Raw genomic sequence first — 17,724 nt, forward strand, 5'->3', positions numbered from 1 at the left:
AAAGCATACAAGCAATGTGATATAAAAGGTTCATAACAGGCTAAAAACAGGTGAAACCCTGAACAATGATATTGGCATAAATGAGGTGAGTTGTATTATTTGTTTTAGAGTGTTCCAGTTGTTTGGGGCAGAAATTTGAAAAGAAGATCGACCAAAAGTAGTTTGGTCTTTGGAGACAAAGAGTTTAATAAAACTGCTGCGTGAGGGTGGGTGGTGGTATGCATGGTTAGTGGACAGCGAAGATAGTGTGGGGTCTTGCCTATGAATGTTTTATAAATGAATGTATTTCAACAAACACGAAATGAAATCGTGAGCGTGCTTGAAGATAAAAAGCTTCGCTATGTGAAAATTGTTGACCACGTAAAAACTCCCGTTATCCACTTTGGGTTGAGAAAGTTTGGATAAGTACTGCATGTCTGGGGAAGACTGCTTAAAGGAGCAATGTATGTATGAATGTACGTGGGTGCCGCACCTCACCACAGCAACACATCTGCAGTTTGCATAAGGACAGCATTTAAGTGTCTTGTCTCAATCTACAAGACAGTGTGACAAATCACTGTGATGCGGAATTACTCACGAATTATACAGATCTCAGAGCCACATTCTCTTGGACTGATGAGCCATGAAGCAGCATCATAAACCTAATCCTGGAGCCACCTGGGAGCCTGGTTGGTTGTGTCTCAATATGCTGGGAGGAGGAGGAGGAGGAGGAGGCGCCACTAGGGGGGGGCAAAGAGTGAGGTGTGTTTCATATGATTGGGTGGGAAAAACAATGAAGACGACAGGTGTTCATTCAAGGGGGGGATCGCCACCTGCTCGGGCCCCATGACAATGTCATTGTCGAGCAGCACCTGAGCAGCTGTCACGCGCGATTGATGGAGGGCAGCCGAGCGGGTGCACTTGTGTGTATACATATGGAGTCAACAGTACTTCCTATTCACGCTGGAGTTACCTTCTCCACCTCTTCAGTCAGCTGCAAGGATGCAAACCTTTGAGATCTAAGTAGTAAAAGATTATTGAAAAACAACTTTTTGAAGCAGGTCCATGTGTTGTCCAACCTAAAGGTGCAGTTTAACAAATTAGAATATCAACTGAGATTACAAATCAAAAAATGAAACTCAGATTAACAGTTAAATTCACACAGAGTGAACTATTTCTAATATTTAAATAATAAATAAATCAGAAATGACTCACCAGTTATTCGGTACGTGATTAAATTTTTACTGGATACTTACTTTTACTGAAATAATTATTTGGAGGACAACGTTTTACTTTTACTTGGCTCATTCTACAGTAACAATATTTTATTTAATTATAAAACAGGAAAATATTTCTACTTTAAAGACCTATTTATACCTATGCTGAGAACCCACTCTACATTGGAGATTAAAGTGCTTTCTTCATTTCTTCATCCATCATTTTTTTTTTTTAAATTGCAACAAGGCCATTTATAAGATGTGATGGCTGTTTAAAAAAAAATAATAAAAAAATCAACCAAGAGAAAATCATTCTCTGAGTTATGGTCCATTTAATCCGCCAACATTCATGTGTCAAAATGAGAGACTTTTCACCGTCAAACAGCGACGATGGCACCCTGGTGAGGAAAATAAGGATGTGACAGGTTTTCATGACATTATGTGTTTGAGGGATTATCTCCAGGTGGAGACTTCCATCTCCTCTTGTACTGAGTGACAGCATGAAGAGCAGAAGATGACACGTGAACCCAAGGAAACACAACAGAAAACAAAGCAGATCCAGCTCAACACCACTTGACTGTGAAAACCCTTCTCAGCATATTGTCACTGACAATGTAGTGCTTTGTTTAATCTCATCTTGTCATGAAATATCACAAGGATTTAGAAATTCTGTGCACTGTGAGTGTAAAAGCTGGAGTTACAGGTCTGTGTGCGTAATTCCGATTTAGTGCTATTTATGTTGTGTTTTCAAGTGACCCAAATCCCATGCCACTGTTTACATTTACTGAACACCTGAAACAACCCCCATGTCTCCAAAGTGTTCTGTCAATTGACTGTCTGTTGTACTAGAGCGGCTCCAACTACCGGAGACAAATTCCTTGTGTGTTTTGGACATACTTGGCAAATAAAGATGATTCTGATTCTGATGCACAAACTACAAAAATATTTAGTTTCATTAACCCTTTTAGCAAAACTAAAGGAGGAGATGGTATTTTTTGGACCATGTTGAGACCTCACGTACCATTAAAACCCCACTAATGTGAACATTTCCAAATAAAACAGTGACTGATGTTCTGCTCACACAAGTTTAGACGTGGAAGGCACAGGCAGACAAACAACGACAAATAAGAAGGCATTCAGATTTGACAGAACAGGAAAAAGTAGGCAAATACAATTAGGTAGGTATACGTCAGTCTGACAAGGTGAGTGACATCTATCTGACAATCTTATTGCAGGTCCAGGCACACACACACACACACACACACACACACACACACACACACACACAAACAGATACGATCTGTTGTAGCCTCTCCTAGCACGATCTCTTCTGTCCTTAAATCGATTTTTCCAATCGCTAACAGAATTTTGTCCCTGCTGCTGCCAGATTTTGTTGTCCTCTTCTGCTTTTTACTGTGAAAAAAAGCAAAGTACCAGAGGAGCACAAAGTGAAATCCAGTGTGACATCCAATAATCATGTTACCTCCGCCAGTGAGATTATGTGCTCATTGCTATTTCTCTGTCCCTCGGCAGTAAGAAAGTACCTGGCCAATTCGGATTGAAATTGATGGTATTGGTGGAAAAAGTCAGCTTTATATTTTAGAAGAGTACTTCTCGTTTACTGCAATTGGCTGGTGACCAGTTCAGGGTGTTTCGCCCGAAGATAGGCTGCAGCACACCCACGGCCTTAGTGAGGAGAAGCGATACAGAAAATGGATGGATGGCTGTACTTCACGTTTAACAGTGACTTTTGAATGCATGATGGTTGGAATGACTCCTATTCAAGCAATGGGAAAAATGTTACTGAAGTTAGAATGTGACAAAAATATTTTAGGAGCGCAGGTTGTACTTGGTCTGCACCGTGATTGGCATGTCATCACTCATTACTCGCGTGAGCTACCAAGTAGCAAAGCCAATATCGCTTCATGCCTCTCCTCAGCTTCCAACATCCGACTATATATGTACCAGTCCCTCAGTGGTTATAGTGGTATAACGACAGCCATCGTCTTCTCTTCTACAATGCTGCATATGCGTGGTTCCACAGACAGCCTTGCCCCTTGTGTTGTGCTTGCTGGTCGCTGCGCGCATACCACACAAAGTTTGACATACTTTTGTCTTGGGCGCTGCATAAATAGTAAGTGTGGAGTACTTGTGTATGACTCCTGAGGCATGCCACTTGTACAATGGCCGCTCATCACCCATTGTTCTTACTGTCATCATAAAGTTAACTTACTTGCTGGCTTAATTTGGCCGTAAAAAAGGAGTCCTACTCGCAGTGCGTGCGTATTTGATTTTGATTTTGCGAGACCCTTAGGATTTGCATGTGTTGATCAAAAGGCACAAACAGACAAAAAACCACTCACTCACACTCCCACCTATGGACACTTTAGTCTTCAATTGACCCAAAACATGTTTTTGCAAAGTGAGAGAAAGCCAGGGTACCCATATAAAACCTATGCAAGCGCGGGAAGAACATGCTAACTCCACAGAGGGGGGCTTCAGTCGAGACTCAAACCCAGAATCTCTCCGATGCAAGGCAGACGTGCTAAACACTGGTACTTCGTGCAGGCTTGTGAGCATACCATTTGTTAACAGACCATGTGATCATGTCATCTAATTATTTACAGTAATTCGGAACAGAATGGCGGCATGGTGAACAACTGGTCAGAACGTCTGCCTCACAGTTCTGAGGGCCGGGGTTCAAATCCCAGCCCCGCCTGTGTGGAGTTTGCATTTGCTCCCCGTGCCTGCGTGGGTTTTCTCCGGGCACTCTGGTTCCCTCCCACATCCCAAAAACATGCATGGTAGGTTAATTGAAGACTCTAAATTGACCCTAGGTGTGAATGTGAGTGCGAATGGTTGTTTGTTTATGTGCCCTGCGATTGGCTGGCAACCACTTCAGGGTGTGCCCCGCCTCCTGCCTGAAGATAGCTGGGTTAGGCTCCAGCACTCCCGCGACCCTTGTGAGGATAAGCGGCTCAGAAAATGGATGGATGGATGGAACAGAACGTACATAAATAACCTTTGCTAATAAGTCACATGCTGCTTCACCATGTCTAAAGACATCTGATCAGGTCAAAGCATGTTCTGAAAAATGTCCATTACATCCTTGATGTTGGACCGTAGAGAGGGCCTAGGTCACCATCTCTGATGTAGTTCATCTAAAAGGTGTTTTTTTTCTTCGCTTTAGGTGAAGGTTTTGTGCATGCTATTCCACACCAAACGCATCCAAGCACGCGTTTAGTGATCTTGTTTTGTGGAATAGAAAAGGGCCCTCCCCCAAACTGGAAGCATTAAATTGCCCAAAAGCAGAACATATAGATTTAACGTGTTAGTCAGCTTTAAAGGTTTTTTTGTTGTTGTTCTTCACAACGCTTTTTTCTTTATTACAAGCTGAATCATTTCCAAAGTGTTAAGTAAAATGACTTTGTATTGTTGCTTCAAAGTGGATGGCTTCCACTTAGCTTATCTCTCTTTGATACCCTTTCAAAGTTAAATACTTAGAGAAAAAATAAATGAATAAATGTGAGAGTTCAAATGATGAAATACTGTTTATTTAATGGAAGTTAAGCACAAACCAGTTAAATTAAATTAGCCCCGCAGAGTGTGTATAATGTGTTTCATGGGGGTCTCTGCAGGTAGATTAATCAAAGACCAACAACAAAATAAAACCCTTTCACCAAGTCTTTCATAAGCACCTGTTTGGGACTCTACGACGAGACACATATGGTAATACCACAGCATGTACACTAACCTTCAAGATGATCTATGAGTCACACACGCCGAGCTATGACTGTTCACAGCTGCTAGAATTGCTTTGTGTACTCACATTTACATCCTCGCTTTATTTGACCAAGTTGGACAAACTTGTCATCTGTGACCTTTACATGGAAACGAACACGTTCTGAAATGTTTCACTGCAAGATGGACAGAATAAGAAAAGCTTTACCTTTCAGGAAAGATCATATACCACTCCGTTTGACGTGGAAGAAGGGAACTCATTGGCTTCATGTCCCCATAGGGAACTGCTATCTGTACATTAGTTTTGCTCAACAGGAAACAGGAAACATTTGCAGGAAGCAGTGTTTTGCATGTCTGCCTCACAGTACTTAGTATTGGGGTTTGAATCTCGGCTTGCATGCTTCCATGTTCTCCTCGTGCTTGTGTGGGTTTTGTCCGAGTACTCTGACTTCCTCCTACATTTCAAAAACAAACTTGTTAGGTTCAGGGAAGACTCTGAATTGTCCATAGGTGTGAATGTGAGCGTAAGTGATATTTAGTTGGTAGATTGGTCTGATGAACATGCATATTTTTTAGTGTACAGATACGTGTATGGTAGAAAGCTGGAGTACCAGGAAGAAACCCACACAAGCACAAGGAGAACATCTAAATTCAACACAGGAAGGATGGAGCCAAGATCCTAAAATTGAACATCAAAATTTAAAACTGTCAGGCAGACATTCAAACAACTATTCTGGTGATTCTGACGTTATTTTGAGGAAAAATTATGAAACATTTCTACCAAACATGAAAGCAACACCCCCCTCCCGCCCCCCCCCCCACTCAGAATATACCAGATTCCCTCCATTTGAGGAAGGATTAAGACAGTTTAAGTTATCGCGATTTGTCTGATCTTATCATTAGATTTGAGATCAAATAGCAGATGTTTAAATATTAGTGAAAGAGTAAACAGGTTTTCTATTGCAGAACGAAGTGTTGTCAAAGACAATCTGAGCATAAATGAGTGAATGCTTTTAGGAAACGTTCACAAAAGACAGCAATTAAAAGTCCCAGTGTATTGTCTAAATATTTAGCTTTCTCCCAAAGTGACCAAAATTCAACACTGAAAGCCTGGAAATTGAAAATGACTCAGTGACCCCTTTAAGCCAAAGGGAATCTAATGTGTCATGGAGATTATGGATCAAAAGCACAGCACATGGGAAAACCCCCGACTGAGCACAATTATATTTGTTTCTCATCTCATTTCTGTGAATAAACATAGCTTCATTAAAGACTTAGTGTTACTCACAATAGTCTCGTATCAGCAAAAACTCAATTTTCCATCGATAGTTCATTAGCGTCACGCCTGAGCTGGAGCCTATCCCAGAAGACTTTGGGCGACAGGAGGTGGGTACAGGACTCATCACCAGCCAATCACAGGGCACATTTATACAAACAACCATTCACACTCACATTCAGACCTACGGCTAATTTAGAGTACCAGGAAGCTTGGAGTTGCCGATGAAAAGATACGCAAGCACGGGAAGAAGATGCAAACACAGGAAGCCCTGAGCAGAGACTCAAACAGAGAACCTGTGCTAATCACTAGATCACCTTGCTGCCCATAACGGTCATACAAGAGTAATAAGAAATTAACTGTGAAATTCAATGGCATACGCTACCTTAACTTGGATGTTGGTGACAGACGCAACGCAGAATCTGGAGATGGAGGATTAATGCTTGTGCTTCGGAGGTGAGGAAGTAATGGACCACATGCTGCTTCACCAAGTAAGAGAAATCATTATTATCGTATACAGTATATCACATGTTGCGGTAAATTTCAAATGCAAAGACTTAACAAACCTCACTTTATCATGTTGAAGTTATTTTCTATTTCTGGTTCTATATTTATCACCAGACTTTTCTTCTTTACCATCACTGGTATCCTTCTGTAACTTTAGAGGCATTCAAAACATTGGAATTTAGAGGTTCCACTATGCAAATCAAACGTCGTATGGGTTGGTCCTACTATTGATATGCATGATAAATAATGTTAGGTAATTTTCTAATAGGTGTTATTTGTGTGTATTCAACATTTTTATTCGTTTTGTCTCTTCGGTAGAAATAGCGAGACAAGTCTGCAGAGGCCATTACATGCAGCTCAAGGAGTTTCTGCATCATTTTAGCACATTAAACTTTCATTCAGAATTGCCAAGGGCCTTGAACAGTAATGTTTGCAATGGATACTGCAAGGCAGATGAAAGTCGACTGGGCAACAAAATGGGGAGAGTTATTGTTTGCTCTCGCGTAACGATGATGAGCAGCACTTTGAGGTCTTTTGAGAAATCCATAAATTTCCACCAGGTTGGTACAGTTTATTTTGCAACTATACAGTTTGTAGGACCTGATCTGCTATGTGTCACCACTATGGGATGCGGTTCATTTTGTACATGACCTGGATGACTGAGAATCTGCACAGACAATAAAATATATACCTGTTTTGAATTTGAAATAAACCATGTTTTATTTTTTCAAATTAGGAAGGGTTCTGTGCACGCCGTATGAAACTTGTGTGTTTCCGCCCCTCCAACAAGATTAAGAACCACTGATCTAGAAGTTATGAAAAAGCTGTAGACTTTCATTCCAAAATGCAACCGCCACCTAGAGGTTATGAAAAAGTTGTAGACTTCCATTCTCGTATGCCACCGCCACCTAGTAGTTATGAAAAAGGTGTAGCCTACACTTGCATTCCAATATGACAGGGGTACCTATGACTCCATATATGTACAGTTGTGCTCATATGTTTACATACCCTGGCAGAATTTGTTAAATTCTTTATTTTATTTTTCAAATATGACTGAACAACAACCATCACTAATTTCTTTATGGTTATGTTTTGTTTAATGATAATGCTTTTCTGAAATGCTTCACAATTTAATTTGAATCCCATTAAAATAAAATTAAATGTGTTTCGCCTGGTCCTTCATGTTTTCTTGAAAGAATTGTACACATCTTAAAAATTCTGCCTAGGTAATCAAACATACGAGCACAACTGTGTGTTTTCTCATTTACTAAATGAAAGTAGGGCTTTCAATAAAAAAAAAAGAGCAAGTAAATAAAAAGACAGTATTATGTGTTCAAATGAAGTTTGAACTTCAGAATAATTATTTGAAAAATCTAATAAAATACAGATAATACTTCATGTTTTGATCACATGGGTAGAAGCAAAATCATGCATTGTAAAAATGCATTTTACATAGGTAGAAGGGTTTTCCAGAATTTTGAGATCAACTTTGGGGGTGCGTATTATACATGGGTGTGCATTATAGATGACAAATTACGGTAATAATGGATAGCTTCAATGTAAATTAAAAAAAAAAAAAAAAATTATGGAATTATAAACTAACTTTACTAGTTTGTAAAAACTGAATTTGGCTATTGTGCATGGACATAAAAAACACATCACAGTTAGAGCTGAAGGGTATAAAACAAAATCCAGAGCACAAATGTGTAAATTATGCACATGCATGATCACATTTGTATGAAATAATTTCAAGTCTCACAAATGAAACAAAATGTACTTTGCGATGAAATATATTGTACATGCTGATGAATCACGCAGCGCATAATGGCACCGTCGCTCGATTAATGCTAAGACCTGAGTGCTGTGCATCCCACAATCACTCCTGCATCCTTCCTACCTTTGTTTCCTAGGATTCCCGGGAAGTTGACAACAATGTTTTTCTTTTTTCCTCCCCATGTTATTTTTGGCGTATAAATTATTCAGAGTGCATTCTCCTCCATTTATCTCCAATAAAGTCTGAGTCAGTGGTGAATTCTTTCCATCTTTCTCTCTGCTGCTTTGACAAACACATACTCTGGATAAGATCTGTCTTTACCTTATCTCAGCAGAGCCTTGGCAAGCACTCCCAGGAATATTGATCGTGACACCCTTGTGTGCGGCTTGCCTCCTTTTCGCGGTAATTCTTTTGGGAGAGCTTGATGAGGATTTTAGTTCCGTGCTGTGAGCTCTGAACACAACTGTCAGGCCACGAGACACAGCGGCAAAAGCTTTTACATGGAGGTAGCAACATACCTCGGGGCTCTCGGGGGCTTGGCTCAGTCGTGGGGACTTTGAATGGTGCATTATTCATCTGCTCGCCGTCTTGTCCTTGCCCACGGGCAAGACAAAGCATCTTGGACCAGTCAGGGGGAAAACATTTTCACTCGTCATAATTTTCCTGAGACTTTTTTTTTTGCTTGGCGGCTACAGCAGGGCACACACATTGCGATAATCAGACCAAATTTGAGCATTCGCCCCACTTTTGATCGATGTCAGCAAAGGCTCGACACTCAGATGTCTCTGAAAGTGTTCGAATATCATATGGCGTGGGGTGTGTTAAGAGAGATTTTTCCCAACCTGATCTGTTGGTTAATAGACCCTTTATTGACAGGGAACCTTCATGACATTTATGATTTTTTTACATAATATTATAGCCAATATTCATCTTCAAATTCTGTACTAGAACAACTGGATGACCAATAAAATCATGTTTTATTACTTCGTATTTGAATGAGTGTCTCCATTGCCCTGCTTCCATTTACGAGAAACTCACTAAATCTGGGTTAAATGGGTGACAACAATGGTTTGATTTTAAATTATGGACAATATTCTACTAAATGTCTGCTTAATCATTTAAAAATGTATTGGTACAAGTAGAACGTACAGTGACAGTCGCAAAACGAAGAACATATCATGTGATGGTTTAAATGACATATTTTACTGCGGAATTGGCCCACGAAGAATATAAATCTGCTAAATTACTATTATTATCTCTCAAGTACCAAGTAGCAAACTCAGATTATACTGTATAGGAGAGCGTGGACAGAGTGTCTTCAGTGTAACATCATTATAAACAGGTTGAGCAAAGATTTCACTTTCGTATTTCATGGCAAATCATTAAAAGTGACTGCCACATGCTTTGACAAAAACTCAAAAGTAAGGACAACATGGGCCATCTGTCATTTAGAAACTGTTTAAATTTGGAAGGGAGCCGATGAAACCCGTCTGTAGATTTACCTTTTTTTTTTTTTTTCCATTGATCTGAGAAGCTGGCGTCGGGACAATTTTGCCCAGCACTGAGAGCTCCAGTGCTGTTATTAACAAACCAAATCGGTTCCAAATAAACTCTTATCTGTGCGCACACAAAGAACCTTGGAAGACTTTGTGGCAGGCAGACAGTAAATCCAATGCATCCAATGTAATTGTAAGAGTAATTTGTAATTGAATATGCCTTCTCAGCAGCTTCATTAGCTCCATGATTGAAGGTTGACCTGTCAAATAGTACATTACTATCTCAATCTGCAGGCGGCCTTGTCGAGCTGCCAAAGCCACAAAGATGCCGGTGCTGGTGGAGAGAACTCATTACCTCACTGATTAGCCTTTTGAATCTCACGCTGCGCAGGCTGCACACCGGTTAAAATTGAACTAATGGCATCAGTATTAATGCGGAAGCCCTTTTACGACTGTAGTATGCGTTTGATAACAGCCATGAAAGTGTCCACTTTTAAGAGCTTGGTGTAGGTTTGTACCATATTCATTGCAGATACTTGGTGTTGTTAGCCATTAGCCAACTGGACAGATAATGATGTCTTTGTAAACAAGAGTCACAGTGGCACGATATTTTTACGATATATAGGACAGGCGCGTCCTCACTTTTTCAACCAAAGGCCGCATACAGAAAATGTAACAACGCTTCTGATATCGATTTTTGTTTCTCAAACATAATAATCCAGTGAAGGCCCAGATTAACTGGGCAGACAAATGGATTTAAATGTGGGGGGGAAAAAAACCTAGATCCCAACAACTTGTTATTAGTGTGATATCCCCCCCAAACAACTACAACAACAAAATACTCATGACGTTTTATTTTTCTTGCTTCTCAGTGTATCATCCTTTGTAATGTTATGTATGGGCTGTGTGTAAATTTTAGGACATACTGCAACCAATTATAAAAGACTTTGACAAGATAATTTTATTTTAATACGTATTAAGGGCCTTTCAAAAAATAATAACTATGCCAAAACCATTAGGCCTAATGACAATAACCTTAATAGGCCTAGTTTTCCATTGAATACTAATTATTAAAATGACTATTTTTTACAGCCACAGAAAAGTTAATTCAAAAACGTGTCACTTGGCTTTTAGCCATCATCCATCCATCCATCCATCCATTTTCTATTGTGCTTGTGCTCATTACGGTCAAACAATCATTCACAATCACATCTATGGGCAATTCACAGTAGAATCTTCAATGAACTTAACATGCATTTTTGTTTGAAAGATGGGAAGAAGCCAGAGTACACAAAGAAAATCCGCGCAAGAACAGGCAGAAAATGCAAAAGGCACACAGGAAGGGCAGTACCCAGGCTCGAACCCCAATCCCTAGAACTGCAAGGCAGAATAGGCACGCTGTGCTGTCTGGAAAAAAATAAAAAAACGTATTATAGTGATCTTAATAGGCGTACTTTTCCCATTGAACACTAAGTCAAGCACTATTCGTTAATTTGGTATTTTCATAGGCACAGAATGAAATTAAAAATTCTGTTGGTGCGGAGGCCAATTCTTGGTGCAGTGACAATGCAGACGTTCAGTGGTGCTGCGTGTTTTGATTGAAATTCAGACCACCCGTGGTTTCATTAACAGTGACTGAAATACCGGCCAATGACAACGAGAACTCTCTAAAATCAGACAGAAAAGAAAGCCACACGGGAGTGGAAGACTGAATTATTTGGGGGAAAAAAATATCTCGAGTGTTCAGAGACGTGCGGTCACCTGTTTGATTTGTTATGGATGTCAAGTCATCACATCTGAACATCTCCGCTGATGTTTCTTTTCTTCGAAACATCCCCCTCGCTGTGCGCCTGATGAATAACGTGCTCACTCATGCTAATAAATATTTGCTCATAATTTCAACCCACTCTCATGTTGAGCGGGGGGCCGGAAGGGCATTTGGGGAGTTGTCATCGCTTTGACTAAAACGCACAAAGTGCCACGTGCGAGCGTTTCGATTTAATGTCCTCAGTTCCAAACGCACACTGAAAGTAGCAATTGATAAAGTAACAATGCTTCACAGCAACCATTACTGGAAATGCACCGCAAGAATACATCAGCGATACATGAAGAAGCTGTTTGCCTTTTTGCCAATTCCCACAAAAGGAGCAGATGTGCCCATCGATAATGAAGGCAGCAGCAACAAGGTCAGCGAGGAAAGTACTGCTTGCACAATGCAGCATAAACACACTTAGTGCATTAACAACCGAGCCTTCGATAACAGACAGATGAAAAGTACCAGTAAAAAAAAAAAAAAAAAAAAAAAAAAAAGGGAAATATGAAATCTTTCCACGTCATCAAAGATACTGACAATGCTCGTTGGAGCGCAAGGTGCATCACGCTTTTTCAGACACACTAATGTACTGACGCCATAACGAAGCAGGCAGGGTGAGGTCAATGTCAAGACAAACACTTGTCTAATCTAACAAGATGAAAAAGTATGTTTTCAACCACAATGGTTTGAGAAGGACAGCCTTAAATAGACAGGCTGACTAACAAAACATTCCTGGGAGACAAAAGAGACACTTTAGAGAGATGAGATACTTTTTAAAGACACACAAATAGGCTTAGCTCGGAGTGCTTTAGTTGGTTAGTGTTCCGTCTGACAAATTGAAATAGCCGCGCTCTGTAGAAAAATGGCACTTTCCTTGTATCCTTGAGCAAAATAGAAGCAGAACTAAAGGAAGGGGAAGGTAATAGTTATCAGAGGCTTTAATTATTTTTTTTTCAACAAAAGTGGAGGCTACGCCACCAACCTTGGCAGGAAGTTCTTTTTCTGACTGTCTGACTGTATACTGTAATAAACATCGGTAAACACATAGTTCTCTTTCTTGAAAGAAAGAGGTGGAATTGTAGAACATAATCTCTTTCCATGAGAATTGATACTGTACATGTACATGAATTTACATACGGTATGATTAAGCTTTGAACATTGATAACATTGATAACTTATTCAAATCCAGGCCCTGCCTCTCGTCATTTCCGGAAAAAAAGGCGGACGTATTCAGCTGGCCGTAGTCCAGTAGCCAAAGTGGCCACTTCTCTTTCGAAAGGCTGCAGTCCATCATTTCCTGCGTTTTAATGGAAGACTAGACTTAGAGTAGTTCTTGTCATGCCCCATGATGTTCAAGGATCAGAACATTTTCTACTTTATTCTTTTGGAGATTATGTACGGGAAAAAAGGCAGAGCATGTAGTGAAAACCGACAGATTTTATGGCCATTGGTTGGGTTTTTAGTCACTGTTCCTGCAATCATTGGACGGACAATTTCAGTTCGCTTGTCACAGGCCACATTAAGGTCGGTGGTGATGTCACGCCACATGGCTTAAAATAACATCTGTGGCTAGAAATACAAATGGTTGATGGGTGATTTAGTGAAACAAATTAAATTGAGAGTGGATACTCTGGTTTCGCATTCCAAGAACCTGAATGGCAGGGTCACTAAAGACTCAAGGTGCGATCCGCAAATAGTGAAAATCTGCGAATAATTGACGCTCATTATAAATGCCATGAAAACGTTTTGTAAACATCCCCCCCCCCCCCCCCAAAATAAAATGCAGATAAGTGGGGGATAGGATTTAAAAAAAAAAAAAAAAACATTAAGCAGGTAATCAGGACAAAAAAATCCATCCACCCTGGAATTCCATTCCGATTGATTTCTGGTGTCAAGGTTCACACAGACTAGGAGAAGGCATTTCGATCAAGCGCAGCTTTGCAATGGTCGCGTGCACGTAAGACTTGGGTCAGAATCTGCAATCAGGAGCCTTTTGTATGGCTGGAGAACAGCAAATTGCTTCTGCACTTAGCAAAGAGAAAAGGAAAGGACACAGTCTTGTCTTTTGCTATGTGTGTCCGGACACAAGAGAACGTGGGTTGTCGGCCATTCAGCCATCATACCAAGACACCATAATTACAGAGCAGACTGAAGGAAGCCCGCCACTCACCACTTTCTTCTCAGCAAGCAGGATGATTGTACTCTATTATAACTCCTTCACTGACTTGATTTCCTTCTATCTTTGCATTCCCTTTGACTCTCCTGCGTTGTTTTCCTTGAAGATCAGCAGTTAGTTGATCCCTGCTGCCCTAAAGATATTTCCTTATCCGAGAAGGATGAGGCCTTTCTAACCCTCCTGAAGTCCGCACAATATTTTGTCACCGACAATCACCGACCAACGCACAATGACAATTGAGACAGTCGATGACATGAATGATATTTGTAAGCCTCAATGACACGTTTTTTTTTTTCAAATTTTCCCTTTTGTTGATAAATGATCAAGTCTGCAGCGCTTTTATTGGTGTACCAGTGCACCCGTGTGGGCTTGATCTACTGCAGTCCATTGTGATTATTAACCCCGCCACGTTCAATTTCAGCAAAACCATTGATTCGCCATTAGCCCAGGGATGGTGTCAGAACACTCACCATCATGTACAGCAGCTTTGCGAGCGCAACCCCTGTCGTCGAGCCCCCGTTGCGTCACCCCGGGCTCTTATTCAGTGCGGAGAAAGCATTCCGCTGGCACCGCCTCCGTCTGTTGCTCCGAAATGGTAAGACGCTATAAGAACGCCCTCTCTGGAAGTGGTTTTATCGAAGCCTGAGCGGCAAGACAGATGGCTTTGAATAGGGGAGCCTAATGTAAAAGTGAGTGGAGGATGGCAAAGAGTGAGATAAGCAGCAGCTGGCTATTTCTCTCTGGCTGTGTCAAGGTGCAGGGCCCTAAATCACCTGTTATCTCCCGCAGCCGCAGCCAGACACTAATGGTCATCACGGCAGGCATGAAGCCCGCTGGCAGGCAGCGTCGGCGGCATTCTCCGTCGCCTCGCTGCCGGCTTCACGTCACAATGTACATTTACATAGCAATGACGTACGTGGGATAGATAAAATGTCTACACGCCCCTGTTCAAGTTTTTTTTTTTTTTTTTTGGTGAAAATATTAAAATTGTGAAAAAAAAATAAAAAGACCATGATTAATCATTTCAAAACTCATGTTAAAACCATCGAACTTTCCACGTCCTCTTTCATGTGTATGGTTGGAGACCGCTAGGATAGAGGATCCAGAATTTTTCACTCATCATCATCCATCGTAAAAACTCAGATCTAATAAAAATGATAAGCAGCACCTTCAAAGGTCTCAACTGGTGGAGGTTTAGACTCTAATAACGGCAATCTAACATTACTTTTACTTGATCATTATTTATTCAGTACACATTCCTTCTCAGCAAATTCTCGCCATCTTTAAAACATCACTCACCCAAGCGATCGCTGTCGTCTGCTTAATCATAAAGAACAACGTGCAGTGAAGGAGGTGCGGGTAAAGTGCCCTCGTGGCCTGGATGTGGGAATATAATTGCGTACAATTGTGTGACACATACAGTAAACACTCGACGCGCAGTTGGAAAGTTTCACAAGGAAGGGATGAGGGAGAATGAAACAAGAAGCACAGCAGATTGAGTGGGCGAACATAGAAAAGAAACATCAACAAGCAAGACCTTCTTTAATACACATGCTCACATTCATCTGCCAAGTTGCAGTCCCAGCAAGAAAACAGAAATATAACTGAGGACATGTTTGCCAAATTGTTCCTTTTGTGGTTGCAAATTGTGTGCTGGTGTGCGCTCCATTTTTTACCACCACGACAAGAAAACTCGGTAAAATATCCTGCAACAGCTCCATAACTAGTGAGACGCACCCATCCGTTTTCCATCGCGCTTGTTCTCATTAGGGTCTTCGGTGATCTGCAGCGTGCACACGTACGGACGATCGAGAGTCTTCAATTAACATAAGAAGCATGTTTTTGGATTGTGGGAGGAAGCCGGAGGACGTGCGAACTCCACACCGGAGGGCCACAGTGCTGCCTAGTGGCGTTGTCACACTCGAAAGCAGGTTTGGTCTCAAGGCCACGTTTTGAAGGTGTTGGTCTTGTCTCGCAAGTGAGTACCGAAACTCTTCCAAAGTTCCTCTTACAAACGCGGCCAGCAATTTAGTCAACGTCAACATCCGGTTGCAGACTGTGTTTTTGGCTGTCAATTGTATTGAAAAGAAAATGAAAATCAAAGAGAGAATGGTCTTTAACTGTTCAACCTTGTCATGGTTTTTAAAATTCATTTTTATGGTCATGACTCGGTCTCGACTCCCAAAAGTCAGATTGTGAGATCTTGAGCACAACACTAGTGCCTAGTAATGAGCATCCATAAGAGAACTCTACATGATAGAATTTTATGACAATATACACTAACCATTATGAACTTATCCCAAAATATAGCATTTTCAGTATAAATTGTGTAATATGGAGTATAATCCAAATTGTATATTAATAATAATATTATTAATTTGAATGATATCCTAGAGCATCGGTGTCAAACTCAAGGCCCGGGGGCCAGATGCGGCCTGCCACATCATTTTATGTGTCTGTACCCAAATTCAAAATTTGCATAATAATAAACAATAATGTTGAGATATTGCCTTTTTCTGTTACCAAACCCTTCTTCTAAAGTAACTTAAACAATACTTGAACAAACTATTATCCTTGATTTCAAACTAGTTATAGCTTAATTTGTTGTCTTATGGTAATAATATGATTTGGTGATTAAACATTTATATGGTTTCACTGTTCTAATGGCCCTCTGAGGGAAATCATAAGAGACAAAAAAAGAGTTTGACACCCCTGTCCTAGAGTCTTGTTTTAAGTATTGGCATTGACTCCAAATTTATATGACATTTTCTTGAGTTTTCACGTTTGTAATTCACATTGCTTCTGTCGTGGACACACATTGGTACATTTAAAACATCTGTACGTACTTACCATTTTTCTTTTCGTAACACTATTTTATCATAGTGTAATTCATACACTACTTTATTTGATAAAATGTTGTTATGCCCAAGTTTGTTGTTCTACATTCTACTCTGTTGTGAGAAGAGGCTTATTTAATGGGTTGCTTGTGACCTAGATAGACAATGAGCTGTTATGCACAACAATTAACAACTCTACAGCTAACTTGAGAGGATATTTTTGTGTAAAGCACGATGGGGAACCATTTTCCTATCAGGGGCCATTTCATATGTCATATGATACGGCAATCACAATATCTGGTTTTACATTTTTCAGTTCATATGAGTATTTTTTTTTTTTTTTTTTTTAAAAGAATGGCACGTCCAACTGGATCACAATGCCTTCGGTTTCCGACCCCTGGTGTAAACTGCCCAGGTAAAAAAATAAAAAATAAATCCAGGTAATAGATAAGTTGGGAGAAAAGAGAATACAATGCCTTTTGTCAGTGCAAAGAGTTTGCCTCATCAGAGAGGAATTTGGAGCACCATCTGCGCTTTTCATGAAGCTGTCATCCAGCACACGGTTGCACACGCCCCTCATGAAACTGCGCACACACACACACACACACACACACACACACACACAAGTGGTATTTGTGTCAAATACACAAATGTATGTTTAAGTTGCTGGCAAGCAAACACTATTTTATAGACTGTATCGAAAGCAAACGCAAGTCCTCGGGTGACTCGTCTACCCAGCAGGGATCCCATCGAAGTCCACTACATGTGCGCTACATGTGCAAAATTAAATCCCTTTGTTGCTCCCCGGCTACAGTGTGCTTATGGTTTGCCAAGAATTCCTTTTACAGAGCGGAGTTTACTAGGAGGACGTTTCAAATGGTCCTCTGATAAATGTCTAGGGGGGGTTG

At 40.6% G+C, this 17,724-nt stretch overlaps 1 long non-coding RNA gene across 1 annotated transcript; it reads right to left on the minus strand.

The window, feature by feature from the left end:
- Positions 1 to 42: 42 nt before the first annotated feature.
- On the minus strand, positions 43 to 14,832 carry LOC133417265 (uncharacterized). Its single transcript, XR_009770332.1, has 3 exons — positions 14,450 to 14,832; positions 6,599 to 6,692; positions 43 to 719 (listed from the first exon to the last, which is right to left on the minus strand). It is a non-coding gene; the product is annotated as an uncharacterized LOC133417265 (long non-coding RNA).
- Positions 14,833 to 17,724: the final 2,892 nt, after the last annotated feature.

Source organism: Phycodurus eques, chromosome 18 (genome assembly GCF_024500275.1).
Source record: "Phycodurus eques isolate BA_2022a chromosome 18, UOR_Pequ_1.1, whole genome shotgun sequence".
In the NCBI taxonomy this organism is placed as follows: domain Eukaryota; kingdom Metazoa; phylum Chordata; class Actinopteri; order Syngnathiformes; family Syngnathidae; genus Phycodurus; species Phycodurus eques.